Source organism: Myotis brandtii, unplaced genomic scaffold (assembly GCF_000412655.1).
Source record: "Myotis brandtii unplaced genomic scaffold, ASM41265v1 scaffold182, whole genome shotgun sequence".
In the NCBI taxonomy this organism is placed as follows: domain Eukaryota; kingdom Metazoa; phylum Chordata; class Mammalia; order Chiroptera; family Vespertilionidae; genus Myotis; species Myotis brandtii.
In genome coordinates, this window is record NW_005356751.1 from 4,109,287 (window position 1) to 4,122,379 (window position 13,093).

A 13,093-nucleotide genomic window follows, 5' to 3' on the forward strand; every position below is an offset into this window, starting at 1 on the left:
CACATTCCACTGGGCCTGCAACACATGCTGGTTGTTTTCTCAAGACACGTAGTAGCTTCACCACGAGGAGCCCTGTCCCCGTGGCTCCAGCTGGCAAATCTCTCATTTGTATTCGTGGCTTTGTCATCACACAAAGCTTCGCTGTGGGTTTTTTAAAACACTAAGTTGATGTGGATGTGGGTTCCCCTCTATTGCCACAATTCTAGAGACTACAGATTATTGTTTAAGGCCAAACATATATGTGAGTTTCTATTGGTGAAAAAAAGAGAAAGAGAGCCCCCTCCATGCTGTATCTCATATGTACTGCCTCCTCGTGGTGGGTGTGGTTTTGTTTTCTTAATCAAGATTCACATCTTAAGCATATAAATGGATTCAAATGTATTCATTTTGCTCTGGAGTTTTCATTAATGTTAGTTGGGAAATGTTGGTTCTATGTTTTATTGGGTTTTCTCCTTTCCCCACAATGCATAGGTGGTTGTACCAATGGTGAGCGTGGTCACTAGAGCCCATGCAGTTAACGGGCACAGTCACGTGCTTGCTGAGGAGAAATAGGGGCAAGTGGAGTATCTCACTGAGGTCCCAGCTGGCTGGGCTCTGGAAAGGCTTAGGAAGGAGGTGAGGACGGCAGTGGCTGGCTGCTCTGTGCAGAGTTGTGTTGTAGGTGCAGTAGACAGAATGATCGATCTATACGTGAAAATTGTTCATAACTGAGTTTATATTGTTTTAAAAATTATTAATGGTAAGTTAAACATGAATGGTAAGCTAGACTTATAGATGTTAAGTTTAACATTGCAAGAAGATGTACAGTGAAAAGCCTCCTTCTCAGCTCTGATTCCCAGGCCCCTCTTCCTCCATCTTTGAAGCAGAATCGATTACTCCGAGTCTATGTACACAGGGATGTGTATGTAAATAGCCTCTATTCTAAGTGGTAGCTGGTTATACCTACTGTTCTGTACCTTGCTGTTACATGAACAAATTAAAGCAAGCATATGAACAACAGATTGTCATACTTTTCTAATGCTACAAAATAATGAGAACCTGAAAATAGTGAAAACTGGATAAAAAAGATCAGTCACTTATAAGCATGGGGTGGTCCTCTACAGATATTTATAACTGAAGTGTGGGGTGACCTTCTAGTGGGGACTGTGCAGTTATATGTAATCACTGAAAACTGGTTCACAGAAGCCTCTTCAAGCATCAGCAGTACAAGATAGCACACTCAACTGCTCTCTCGAACAATATGCAAAGGAAGTGTAGATCCCAAGATGTTGGCGGTGTTCTGTGGATGGGGTACAAACCATGTAGGCATCAGAATGTCAAGCAGAAACTTATTTGACATACATGTGAGCTCCTAAACAGTCCTACATTAGCTCACATGCAGGTCAGATAAGAATGCCCTAAATAACACATGGGACTATTAGAATTTAAATGTGAATTTCTGGTAAACAACAAATACCCCTTTAGTATAAGTACTAGAGGCCCAGTGCATGAAATTTATGCACTGCTGAGGTGTTGTCCCTCAGCCCAGCCTGCACCCTCTCCAATCTGGGACCCCTTGGGGGACATCCCTCTCACAATCCGGGACTGCTGGCTCCCAACCGCTTGCCTGCCTGCCTGATCACCCCCTAACCACTCCCCTGCCAGCCTGATCACCCCCAACTGCCCTCCCTTGCCAGCCCGGTTGCCCCCAACTTCCCTCCCCTGCCAGCCCGGCTGCCCCCAACTGCCCTCCCCTGCTGGCCTGGTCACCCACAACTGCCCTCCCCTGCTGGCCATCTTGTGGCTGAGGGCGCTGCCCTCTTTGAGGGCGTGGTAGTCAATTAGCATATCCCCTCCTTATTGGCTATGGGCGCCACCATCTTTGAGGGCAGGGCAGTCAATTAGCATATTCCCTCCTTATTGGCTGTGGGCGCCGCCATCTTTGCAATGGTGTGAGGGTCAATTAGCATATTCATCTTTATTAGATAGGATGTCCGAAATTACATGGGACTTATGTTAAAAAAATTATTTGTTCATCTAATATTCAGATTTAGTAAGGAATCCTTTATTTTATCTGGCAACCCTAGTCATTAATCTTAGTGGCTACATGATTAATGTATTGATTAATTTTAGGGACATGAGTTAGCACAGAGATGGGCACAAGACTCAAGCTAGGCAATCAGCCTGTCTCTAGGATTGTATATATAGCTATTGAAAGAAAGACTCTTTCAGGGGTGGATGTCATTTTTTTAGATCCTCTTCCATTGGCCAAATAAAGTAGGCAGTATGCTATTAGAATGAAATTCAGGGATTCTAGAATCAAAATATAGAGAAAAACAGAGGGAGAGAAAAAGAAGGGGAAAGAGAGAGAGAGAGAGAGAGAGAGAGAGAGAGACCTGATGACATTGTCTATATAGAAAGCCTAATTTGAATTTGATTAATGTTCATTGTAACCAAGAGTCCTGCTTCACATATTGTGCAGAAAAGGTTATGTAAATAGCTCCAGGTCACACAGAAGTCAGTTCATCAACCTAGGATCTGTCCAACTGACTCCAAAATTAATGCTCTCTCTACAACTACTGGGAAACTAAGAAATTAAGACACCTCCCACCCCTGAAGTAGAATTCAAAGAAGAAGAATGGAAATTCCTGGTCCTCTGCCTGATTTTCCAGTGGAGCCCCACTAGGGCACCATCTTGCTGTTTCTGCTTCTGTTTCTCCTTCCTTTCCTCTGAGGCTGGTTCCCTGTGAATAAGAACCAGAGGCTCAGACCTCCTTTTAAAACCTAACTTTGAAAGAGAAGAAGATGGGAAAATTATATTAAGATTGTATTTCTTCAAAGTAAAAGTATTAAACTACTGGGCCAGGGGTTTCTAATCATCTTAATGTGAGAGAAATCCCACCTAAGGAATCTTTCTTTCAGCCTTTGGGTGCAAAGAACTTGGAACGCAGACAAGGTTCTGAGGTCTCTTTCAACATGGAACTAACTACTCAAGGGCTGGGAATACTGGCATTGCTCCTGCCTTTCAGTAAGAATTAGTTGTCAGGACAAAACATCTCTTCTGTACTAAGGATTAGGGAATCTTTTTGGTTGCTGTAACTCAGTTGTAAATAAATAGAAAACTAGAAATGGGATGGGCATGCTTGTTATAAGGAACTGATCTTGTTCCATTAGCCAGTGACTTTAGAGAGTATAAGGCTTAAGGCTGTATTCCACAAAGCAGAAGATTTCCACACGGAAATGGTGATGCCCTCACATCTTTGTAATTTAAAGCAATCAAATATGATTGATTTGAAACAACACACATTAGGCAACAGTTGCAAATACAGTTTATACAAGATACCCAAGTTGAATTGTGGTATGTCCTCATCTAATGTTTTACTCCCCTCTAGTGGCTTTTTATATAGGATAGCAGATTTTAGAGGAAAAAATAATTTTAAAATATATTTAAAGCATATTTATGTTTTACAGAACTTCTGTCTAATTCTGTAGAATTTAAAGATAAAAAAATTGAACTTGAAGTTCTGTTAGTTTACTGCTCATTTTGTAAGTGAAGAAATTAAGGCAGAAAGGGGAAATGACTTACTCAATATCACATAGTTGGTTTCAATCAGATATTCTCATCACAAATGATGATATTGTCCATATAAATTTATGGTTTCCACGGAACTAGGAAGCTTACAGATGTCCACTCAGATGCTCATCAACTGAGGAGAGACTTATGCTTTGGAGGAAGTTGGAAATCAAACTCAGTAAGTGTATTATGGATTATGGGTACTCTGGGATGAGAGGGGCTTACACCAGAAAGGGAAGAGTAACTGTTAACAAGAATACCTAGAGATGAAAATACTGACCAGGTAAGCTGTGGTTTGCCTTTCTCCTTGCTAATGTTGATGGGTGCAATACCTGCTCAGAGGTGTCCTTTGTCTTAGAGACTTTCCTATTTTACAATCTGAATTATTGCTGTGTAATTTTTAGCTCTGTTTCATTCTCCTAAAACTTTTACTATCATTCTCCAAAGTCTACTTCCCATTGCTCTCTATATAAATGTAAAGTTTTTTCCTTTTTTTTGGAACGGAAAGTTTTTGCTTATGATACAACTATAGGCCTGGTGCATGAAAATCGAGGACTGGGGAGGTCTCTCAGCCCGGCCTGCACCCTCTTGCAGTTGGGGACCCCTTGGGGGATGTCCGTCTGCTGGCTTAGGCCCGATCCCCCCAGGGGTATTGGGCCTAAGCCGGCAGTCAGACATTTCTCTTGCAGTTGGGGCTCTCTCAGTCCAGGACCCCTTGCTCCTTACTGCCACTGCGCTCGCCAGCTGTGAGCCCGGCTTCTGGCTGAGCGGTGCTCCCCCTGTGGGAGCACACTGACCACCAGGGGGAAGCTCCTACATTGAGCATCTGCCCCCTGGTGGTCAGTGCATGCCATAGTGACAGGTCGTTCAGCTGGTCATTCCACCATTTGGTCAATTTGCATAATAGGGTTTTATTATATAGGATATTAATATAATAAAAAATAATTTTCTTAATTATAAAAGTAACTCTGATTACTTTTAGAATGGTCCTCCCAGAGATAACAACTATAAACAACAGGAAAACGAACAAACAAAGACTTCCTGGAAGCAATGGAGGCTGAACAAAGTTAAACAGATTATGGAGAGGATTGGTTTGGAAGAGGGAAATGGTTAAGGGTGAGTTTTCTTTGTTTTGTTTTTTTTTACAGTTGAATACATGGCGCAGCTAAAATACCTGTGAAAACCAATAGTCTTTCTGGCCTGAAGGATCAGAGAGCAGAGCTTAAGGCAATCATGGCCCCTGGGAAGTGAGGGAGGAATTCTGGCAATGACAAATCCTAAGAGAGGAACCAAAAATTCTGTGTACAAATTTTTGCTAAAACTTGTACTGATCCCTGAACTCCTTATGGGTGGGTCAGATTTTAAGTAGCTTAGCTCAGGATAAAATAACAGATTTGGGCTAGTGCCCAAGAGACAAAAACTTGCAGTTTAAATTCAGCTAAGTTACTTATCTGCTAAACCAAACCAAAACAACAACAACAAAAAAACAAAACAAAAAGTAATATTCTTCAGAGGAATGTAACGTATTCCAGAGTCTCCCTAGATAAGGTTCACAATATCAAGGATACAATTCAAATTTATTTAACATAATAGAAACAAAAAAAAAATCTATTCTTGAGAAGAATGACAATCAAAAAAGATGAAACCTGATATGACCCAGCTTTTGTAATTATCAGTCAAAGGATTTTAAAGCAGTTATTATAACTATGCACAATTATGTAAAGGAAAATATGATTAAAATAAATGAAAAGACAGGAAATTTCAGCAAGAAAATAAACCATGAAAAGAACCAAACAAATTCTTGAACTAAAAATTAAATTACATGAAATATAAAATTTAACAACAGAAAGGAGGAGACAGAGGAAAGAACCATTTAAGAGCTGAAAGGAGATGACAGAGAAAGAAGCACTGAACTTGAAGATAAATCAACAGAATTATCTAATCCAAAGTACAGTGAGCAAAAACACTTTACAAATAAAGAAATAGTACCTCATGGATTTGTGGTACAATATCAAAACACTTAACATATGTATAATTGGAGGCTCAGAAGTAAGAAGAAAAAGCAAATGCAACACAAAGAAACATTTTAAGAAATAATGGCCAAAATACCCCAATTTTGTGTAAATTGTAAGTTTACGGTTTATAAAAGCTTAGCAAACCCCAAATCAGAGTATAGTCAAACTGCTTAAAATTAAGAATAAAGAGTAAATCTAGATAGCAACCAGGAAAAAAAAAGCAATGCATTACATATAAGGGTACAATAATTTGAGTTCAAATTTTATACAGCAGTGCCACTTTTAATACTTTGGTATTAAAAATTCTCAGAAACAATGAAGAGAGAAGACAGCTACCCAACATCTTTAAAGAACTATAAGAAAGAGAGAAAAAAACCTGTTTGCCCAAAACTATATTAAAATTTTTATATCAACAAAAATATTGTTTAAGAAATGAAGGCAAATAAAGATATTTTCAGATAACAGAAAATTCAGAGAACTTGTTTTAAACAGAACTACACTAAAGATATGTTAAATGAAGTTCAGGCTGACGGAAAATAAGGCCAGATGGAAACCTGGTTCTTCAGAAAGAAGGAAGAGAGAGAGAGGGGGAGAGAAGTAGGGAAAAAGGAAGAAAGAGCATCTGAACTAGTAAAAATAAAATATTACTTTTCTCTTAATTTCTTTAAAATATGTGACAGTTTAAAGGAACACTTGTAACATTGTCTCATGAGTTTATAATGTATATTGATGTAATACATATGAGAATTATAGCATTAAGGCTGGAGGTGGCTGATAAGTGGACCTATATGGTTGAAAGGGTTTTACATTTTACATGGAGTCATACAGTTATATATCTTGATAGCAGTTTGAGTTACACAGATATATGCATTTACCAAAACTCAGTGAATTTATATTTCATATTTGTACATTTTACTTTATATAAAAATTACCTCTAAAGAAAATTACTACAAATAATATTGAACTCGAGTTAATAATATGCATACTGAAACATTCATTTTGAAATACATAAAAAGTAAGAGAGATTAATGTATGGCTAGAGGAATGGATAGATGGATAGATATGTGATAAAACACATATAGCAAAATGTTATTGCTATAATCCAGGCATTAGGAATACAGTTGTTTACTGACAATTTTTTTCAACTTTGCTATGTGTTGAAAATGTTTATTATAAGATGTTGGAAATAGATTAAAATTATAATTGTAAATATTTATATTAATATGCTCCTTTATTGATTTTTCCAGAGTAATAATGATATTTATTACTGGTTGAAAGAGGATTTTTAACATGGCATTAGGACACTTTTATAAACCCAACTATATATATATTAAAAAAACAGGTCCCATACACTTATTTAGTATAGAAGTGTCTTAGTCAGCTTCAGTTGCTATATCAAGGTGGCTTAAACAAGAGACATTTATTTCTCACAGTCTGGAGACTGGGAAGTCAAGATTAAGGTGCTGGCATATTTGGATCCTGGTGAGAATCCCTTTCTTGGTTTGCAGAAAGCTGCCTTCTCTCATGTTCTCATGGCCTTGAGAGAGAAAGAGTGCTCTAGTGTCTTTACCTCTTCTTATAAGGACACTAATTCTATCATGGGAGCTGCACCCCCAAGACCTCATCTACACCTAATTACCTCCCAAGACTCCAGCTACAAAAATAATCTCATTGTGAGCTTAGGGCTTCAATTTTGAATTTGGGGTCAAGGGACACAACCATACATTAGTCTATAACAAGAAGTTACTAAAAAAGGGAACTCAAAATTGTATCATACAGCAGTGCCACTTTTAATACTTTGTTGAGTTATCTTTCAGTGTTTTAAAACATTAATATGTTATCTTTTCTATTTTGGTTATTTTATTAAGACATTAAATATTTTTCTAAAATATAATTTCTAATGGCTAAATTATATAAAGATACAAAAATTAATAACATCTATTATTTGACATACATTGTTTTTGAATTTTCACATAAATGCTCACATGAAAAGAGGTCATAGAACCTGGCCCGTGTGGCTCAGTAGATTGAGCACCGTCCCATAGACCAAGAGGTCTCCTATTTAATTCCCAGTCAGGACACATGCCCAGGTTGTGGGCTCAATCCCAGTGGTGGGTATGCAGGAGGCAGCTGATCAAAGTTTCTCTCTCTCTGCCTCTCCCTTCCTCTCTATCTAAAAAACAATAAAAACATATTTTTGAAAAAGAGGTCACAGAATAAGAATCAATAATCAGAGAGCATGAGACTTCTCTATGGCAATTGACAAAATTAGAAGTCAGTGCCTTTAAAATTCTGATGAGAAAGATTTTCAGTTCACAATTCAAAACTCACCCTGTCAATAAAATGTACATTGCAATATCTTTTAAAATTTACTCATTTTTTAGGAGACAATTATGGGATGTGCATTGCCAAAACAAGGTGACAAACAAAGAAATGTGGAAAACATAGGATCCAGGGAACAAGGATCCAATGGAACACAGTGGAAAAGGAAGGAAATTCCCAGGATGACTGTGAAGAGAAGTCCTAACAGTACAACAGATATACAGTGCAATCAGAAGGATGGAGATACCCAAGAGAGTGAGTTCTTAAAGAAAAAGGAAACTTATAGAATACCTTATAGAGTTTGAACTTGAGAGAATATTTTTAGTTCAGTTGAAGAATTGTGGGTGAAATAATAAGAGATAAGTATATAAAAAGTTGAGGAAATAAAAAGGCAGTATTTCCTCTAGAAAAAAAAGTTGCCCATGGAAAGAAACCTTATCATTGTATACTATAGGCTCATTCCTGAATAATATTAATTTTATTATAATAATGTAAGTACTTTACACTGATTTAAGCAAAAAGAGTAAAAAGCTATATTGAGATTATCAGGGATATATATATGCAAGCAGGGTATGTAAGAGTTAAATTTTTATTTTATACTAGACGCCAGGTGCATGAATTTGTGCACGGGTGGGGTCCCTTGGCCAGGCTGGCGATTGGGGCCAATCGGGGCTGGCCAGCTGGGGAGGTTGGACAGCTGCAGGAGGTTGGCTGGCTGCAGGAGATTGGCTGGGGGAGCGCACTGACCACCAGGGGGCAGCTTCTGCTTTGTGCGTCTGCTCCCTGGTGGTCAGTGCACGTCATAGTGACCGGTCCACCGGTTGTTCAGTCGCTTAGGCTTTTCTATATATAGATAGTGGAAATAAAACATAAAATTGAAAAATTTAAGAAAAATTAACATAACACATTATTAAGAATTTTGAAATAAATTCTAGAAAACACAGACAAAGAAATTGAAAGTTATTGCCACTGGAGGACAAGAATTGGAAGTAGGGAAAGATGGAGCAGGATTTTATTATATATATTTTTTATTACAAATTTTAAAACTCTTAATGGGAGATGTGTATGTATTTTGCTAGTCCAGGTTGTAGGAAGCTCTGAATAGGGCTTACAAAGCCTAACCACATTGTTCTGACACTCCACATAATTGCCTTGCCTGGTTATAAAATTGTTTTCAGTAAGCCCTGTCACCTAGGTATAACATTTGGATTCTGGGTAGAATTTTTTACATCATTACCAGACTCATCCTATGACAGACTCTAAGATAATTACTAGTTATCTCAGAGGTATAGTTGAATTGCTGCTGTGAAAAAATGACTTGCTTGCGGGCATGGTAACTGGTTAAAGGCAGGCACACCACAGTTCCCCATCATGGATACATTTATTTATTCATTTTATTTTATTTTTTTAAATATTTTTTTTTATTGATTTCAGAGAGGAAGGAAGAGGGGAGAGATAGACAGAAACATCAATGATGAGAGAGAATCATTGATCGGCTGCCTCCTGCACACCCCTCACTGAGGATTGAGCCTGCAACCCAGGCATGTGCCCTGACCGAGAATTAAACCTTGACCTGGTTATAGGTCAGTCGACTCTCAGCCACTGAGCCATGCTGGCCGGGCATCAGGGATACATTTAAACAGAAGCTAGGTTAAGGCTTTAGGGAAGGTTGTCGAGACTTTTCAACTAGGCATAGGGTTGGAGTACGCAACTCTGAAGTGCCTCCACCCTGAGATTCTATGAAGGAGTTCCATTCTTTCTGAGAATGGCTACAGGTTACTATTTAAGTAAGGATTAGGACCCAGGAAGAGGAGTCAATGATTTCTTTACTTTTTCTGTCAGCGTTGAGTTATACTCAGTATCTTCCCATTTCCTTTCAAATGTTCCTTGTGTGTTTTAAAATAATGATGTTATCTATTTTGGAGGCCCCTGTTTTATATGAGGTCATTTGATTAAGCTTGACAAATGTGTTTGTTTAAATTTTCTATGTCCTTACAATTTCTTGTTCACTCAATCTGTCAGTTATTTTAAGAGGTATGTGAAGTCTCTCACAAAGACAGTGAATTCATCAGTATGTCCTCGTGGTGGTCTCAAAATTTTTTTATATATTTTTGAAGCTGTCTTATGTTCACATACATTTAGAATTAATATTCCTTCTTGGTTTACTAAAACTTAAAAAAAAATCTACCTAGTGGCCTTCATTATCTTTGGTAAAGTGTTCACCTTCCATTTAAAGTTAATATAACAATACCAGATTTTTTTTCATTAGTATTTGACTGGTATATCATTTTTATCCTTCTACTTTCAGCATTTATATTTTATGCTTTTGTTGTGCAGAATTTTAGTTCACTTAAAAAGTAATCCCACAAGTTATATATCATTTTTGTTTTATGCAGTTATTGTTTGTTGAGATTTATCCAAATTCTTATTATTTTTCTCACTAGTATTTCCTCTTATATTTCAGACTTTCCTTTTGAGACTATTTTCTTTTTTGCTGTAGAAGTTCCTGTGGTAAATATTGGAAGTAATTCTTTTAGTTTGTCTGAAAATTTTTAAAAAATTTATTTTTTACTTCAATGTTAATAGACAACATTGCTGGTACAGATTTATAAATTGACAATTTCATTCAGTGCTTTGAGACATTATCCCATTGTCATGCTTTTCTTGTTGGTGAGAAATCAGCTTTTGTCTAATTGATGTTTCCTTGAAAATAATCTGTTGGTTTACTCCTTGGCTGCTCTTTTTAGGGGGTTGCTTGTGGGGAAGTGTAGTGTACTTTTAAGATCACCATCTTTTTAACTTGATGTTTTACTGTCTCATTACAATATGTCTAGTGAAGATTTGTCTGTATCTATTTTGCTTGGGGTTCACTATAGTTCCTGGATCTGAAGATTCATGAGTTTAATAGATTCTGGAAAAATCTCAGCTATAATCTCTTCAAAATATTGCCTCTCCCTATTACCTCCTTCAGTAGGACTCTGATTAACTGTAGTTCAAACTTCTCAATCCATGTTCTATTTCACAATTTTTATGTCTGTATCTATTGACTTGCATTGTAGTTATTTCTTTAGTCCTATTATTCACTTTGCAAAGTCTCTTTTCAGCTGCATCTGATCTGCTGTTTCATCTGTCATTGAATTTCTAATTTTAATTTCTAAACATTTTATGTGCTTTTCAAGAAATGATTTCTTGCTATTTTTGATAAACTCTCATTCCTTGACATATTTTTGATAGTTTTAAAGAATTTTAAGCAAAGATACTTTATATTTATTTTTAAAAATTATTCTAACATATCCAGTTTTTGTAGGTATAATTCTAAAGTATATTCTTTCATCAAGTTTGGTGACATTTTTTTAAGGGGAACTCAAGTGCTTTGAAACTTTATTCTTGAAATTCACTGAATCCTGGTTTAATTAAAGCGTGTTACCAGCAAAAAACTGTGTTTGCTTCTGCAGCATGTATAGGGCCTTTACAACCGGAGAATCCTTCAAATGAAAAAAAAAAAAAAGATTTTGGCCTTAGCCGATTTGGCTCCGTGGATAGAGCGTCAACCCATGGATTGAAGGGTTCTGGGTTTAATTGGGTCAAGGGCATGAGCCTGGTCAGGGTGCTGTGCAGGAGGCAACCAGTCGATGTGTCTCTGTCACATGGATGTTTCTCTCCGTCTCTTCCTCTCCTTTTCTCTCTCTCTAAAAATCAGTGGGGAAATATCCTCGGGCGAGGATTAACCAAAAAAGAAAAAAGAAAAGTTTTTTGAACCCAATAGAAATTTAACTCCATGCTATGATTTTAGAAATTTCAGGAGAGAAATTTTATTTCCTCTCTCTGAGGCAAGTCTGAGATAGGCAAATTTCTTTCAATGGGGCTTTTGTTTCTTTGTTTTCCATTTTGCCCACTAAGAGTGTTGCCCTGCAGGGGTCTTGCTTTATGTGGGGGATCTGACCTGACTCTCCCTGCGTGGGCGCTGTGCTGCTTCTCCTGTGCCCCTTTTTCCCATAGGCTGCCAGGGACTGACAAATATTTTTACTGCAACCTTTGACTTCAGTGCTGGCTCACCCTCTCAATTCATGCTTTCTTGTGATTTGGGGCCTCTGAGGATTTTCCTAACTTTCTTGCCACATAAACTATTTATTTAATGACTCGAGGGATTGCTTACTCACTGGAATTGAAAGATACTCTAACTGGGTTTGAGGGAATAAGATCAGAGTTTTTGTGGGTCATTAGTTGGCTGTACATCTGTAAAGACCTCCTACTGTATATAAAACATACATAACATATGCCTTTTATCTGATATTTTGAAGTGGACTGTACTAGGAGAAAATTGCTGGCTATTTAATTCAGCATATTGAAAGAAATAGAAATAGTTTGCTTCCTTTCATTATTGATTTTTTTCTTTTTACTTTTCCCCTCTCTGTCCCTCTCTGTCTACTCTGTTGACTTTCTTGTTTTTATTCATTTTCACTATTCCATTTTTTGTCATTCTATTTTTTTTCACTTGTCCTTGGCCTTTTTATTTCTTTTTACATTCTTGCCTCTTTATTGTTATGTTTCTTTTCTTTCTTTGTTTTATTTCTTTCCCCTTCGTTCCTTTCCTCCCCCTTTTCTTTCTCTCATTCATGTGCTTTCCCAACAAGGGCCAAAAGATTATTCTTGGTCTTACCTAGAACAATTGTTTAATAATCTCTTTTATAAAAATTAGTTTAGCCAACACTGATTAGAACAAGGAGTCTATGTCATTGGAATGAGGTCAAACTTATAGTGCCTTTCATATAATGAGTGCTCAATAAATGTTTTTGTTTTTGAGTGCAACTTCAATAAAGATTCTAACTCGCCTATGGTAAGCACGCCGTGAGATAAAAATGCTGCCAAGCAGAACGTACCTGTGACTCAATCAAGCCTAACCCGCACTGACAGGGAAGCGGATGGAATGTTAATTGGGAGCAGCTGGATGACTGGCATGCCTGCAGCCACAGGAAGGGGCCAAGGAGCTCTCAGCGAGTGTACAACTTACATTTATCAAAGACCCCAGAGGCTTTTTAATGAGAATGACCTCTGGTTAAAATTAGAGTGAAGGGGAAATAAAGATAGTAATTCGGGTCTTAGCATATTTTCCACCTAGTAGCCACTGTCCTAGAAAATGAAACTCATGGAATTCTCAGAATAGTAATGACTTGGCCTTAATAATCTCGAGAACCCCGTTAGG

General features: G+C 37.4%; 1 long non-coding RNA gene across 1 annotated transcript; it reads left to right on the forward strand.

The window, feature by feature from the left end:
* Positions 1 to 3,755: 3,755 nt before the first annotated feature.
* Positions 3,756 to 8,140, forward strand: LOC106725719. Its single transcript, XR_001361643.1, has 3 exons — positions 3,756 to 3,836; positions 4,536 to 4,669; positions 7,953 to 8,140. It is a non-coding gene; the product is annotated as an uncharacterized LOC106725719 (long non-coding RNA).
* Positions 8,141 to 13,093: the final 4,953 nt, after the last annotated feature.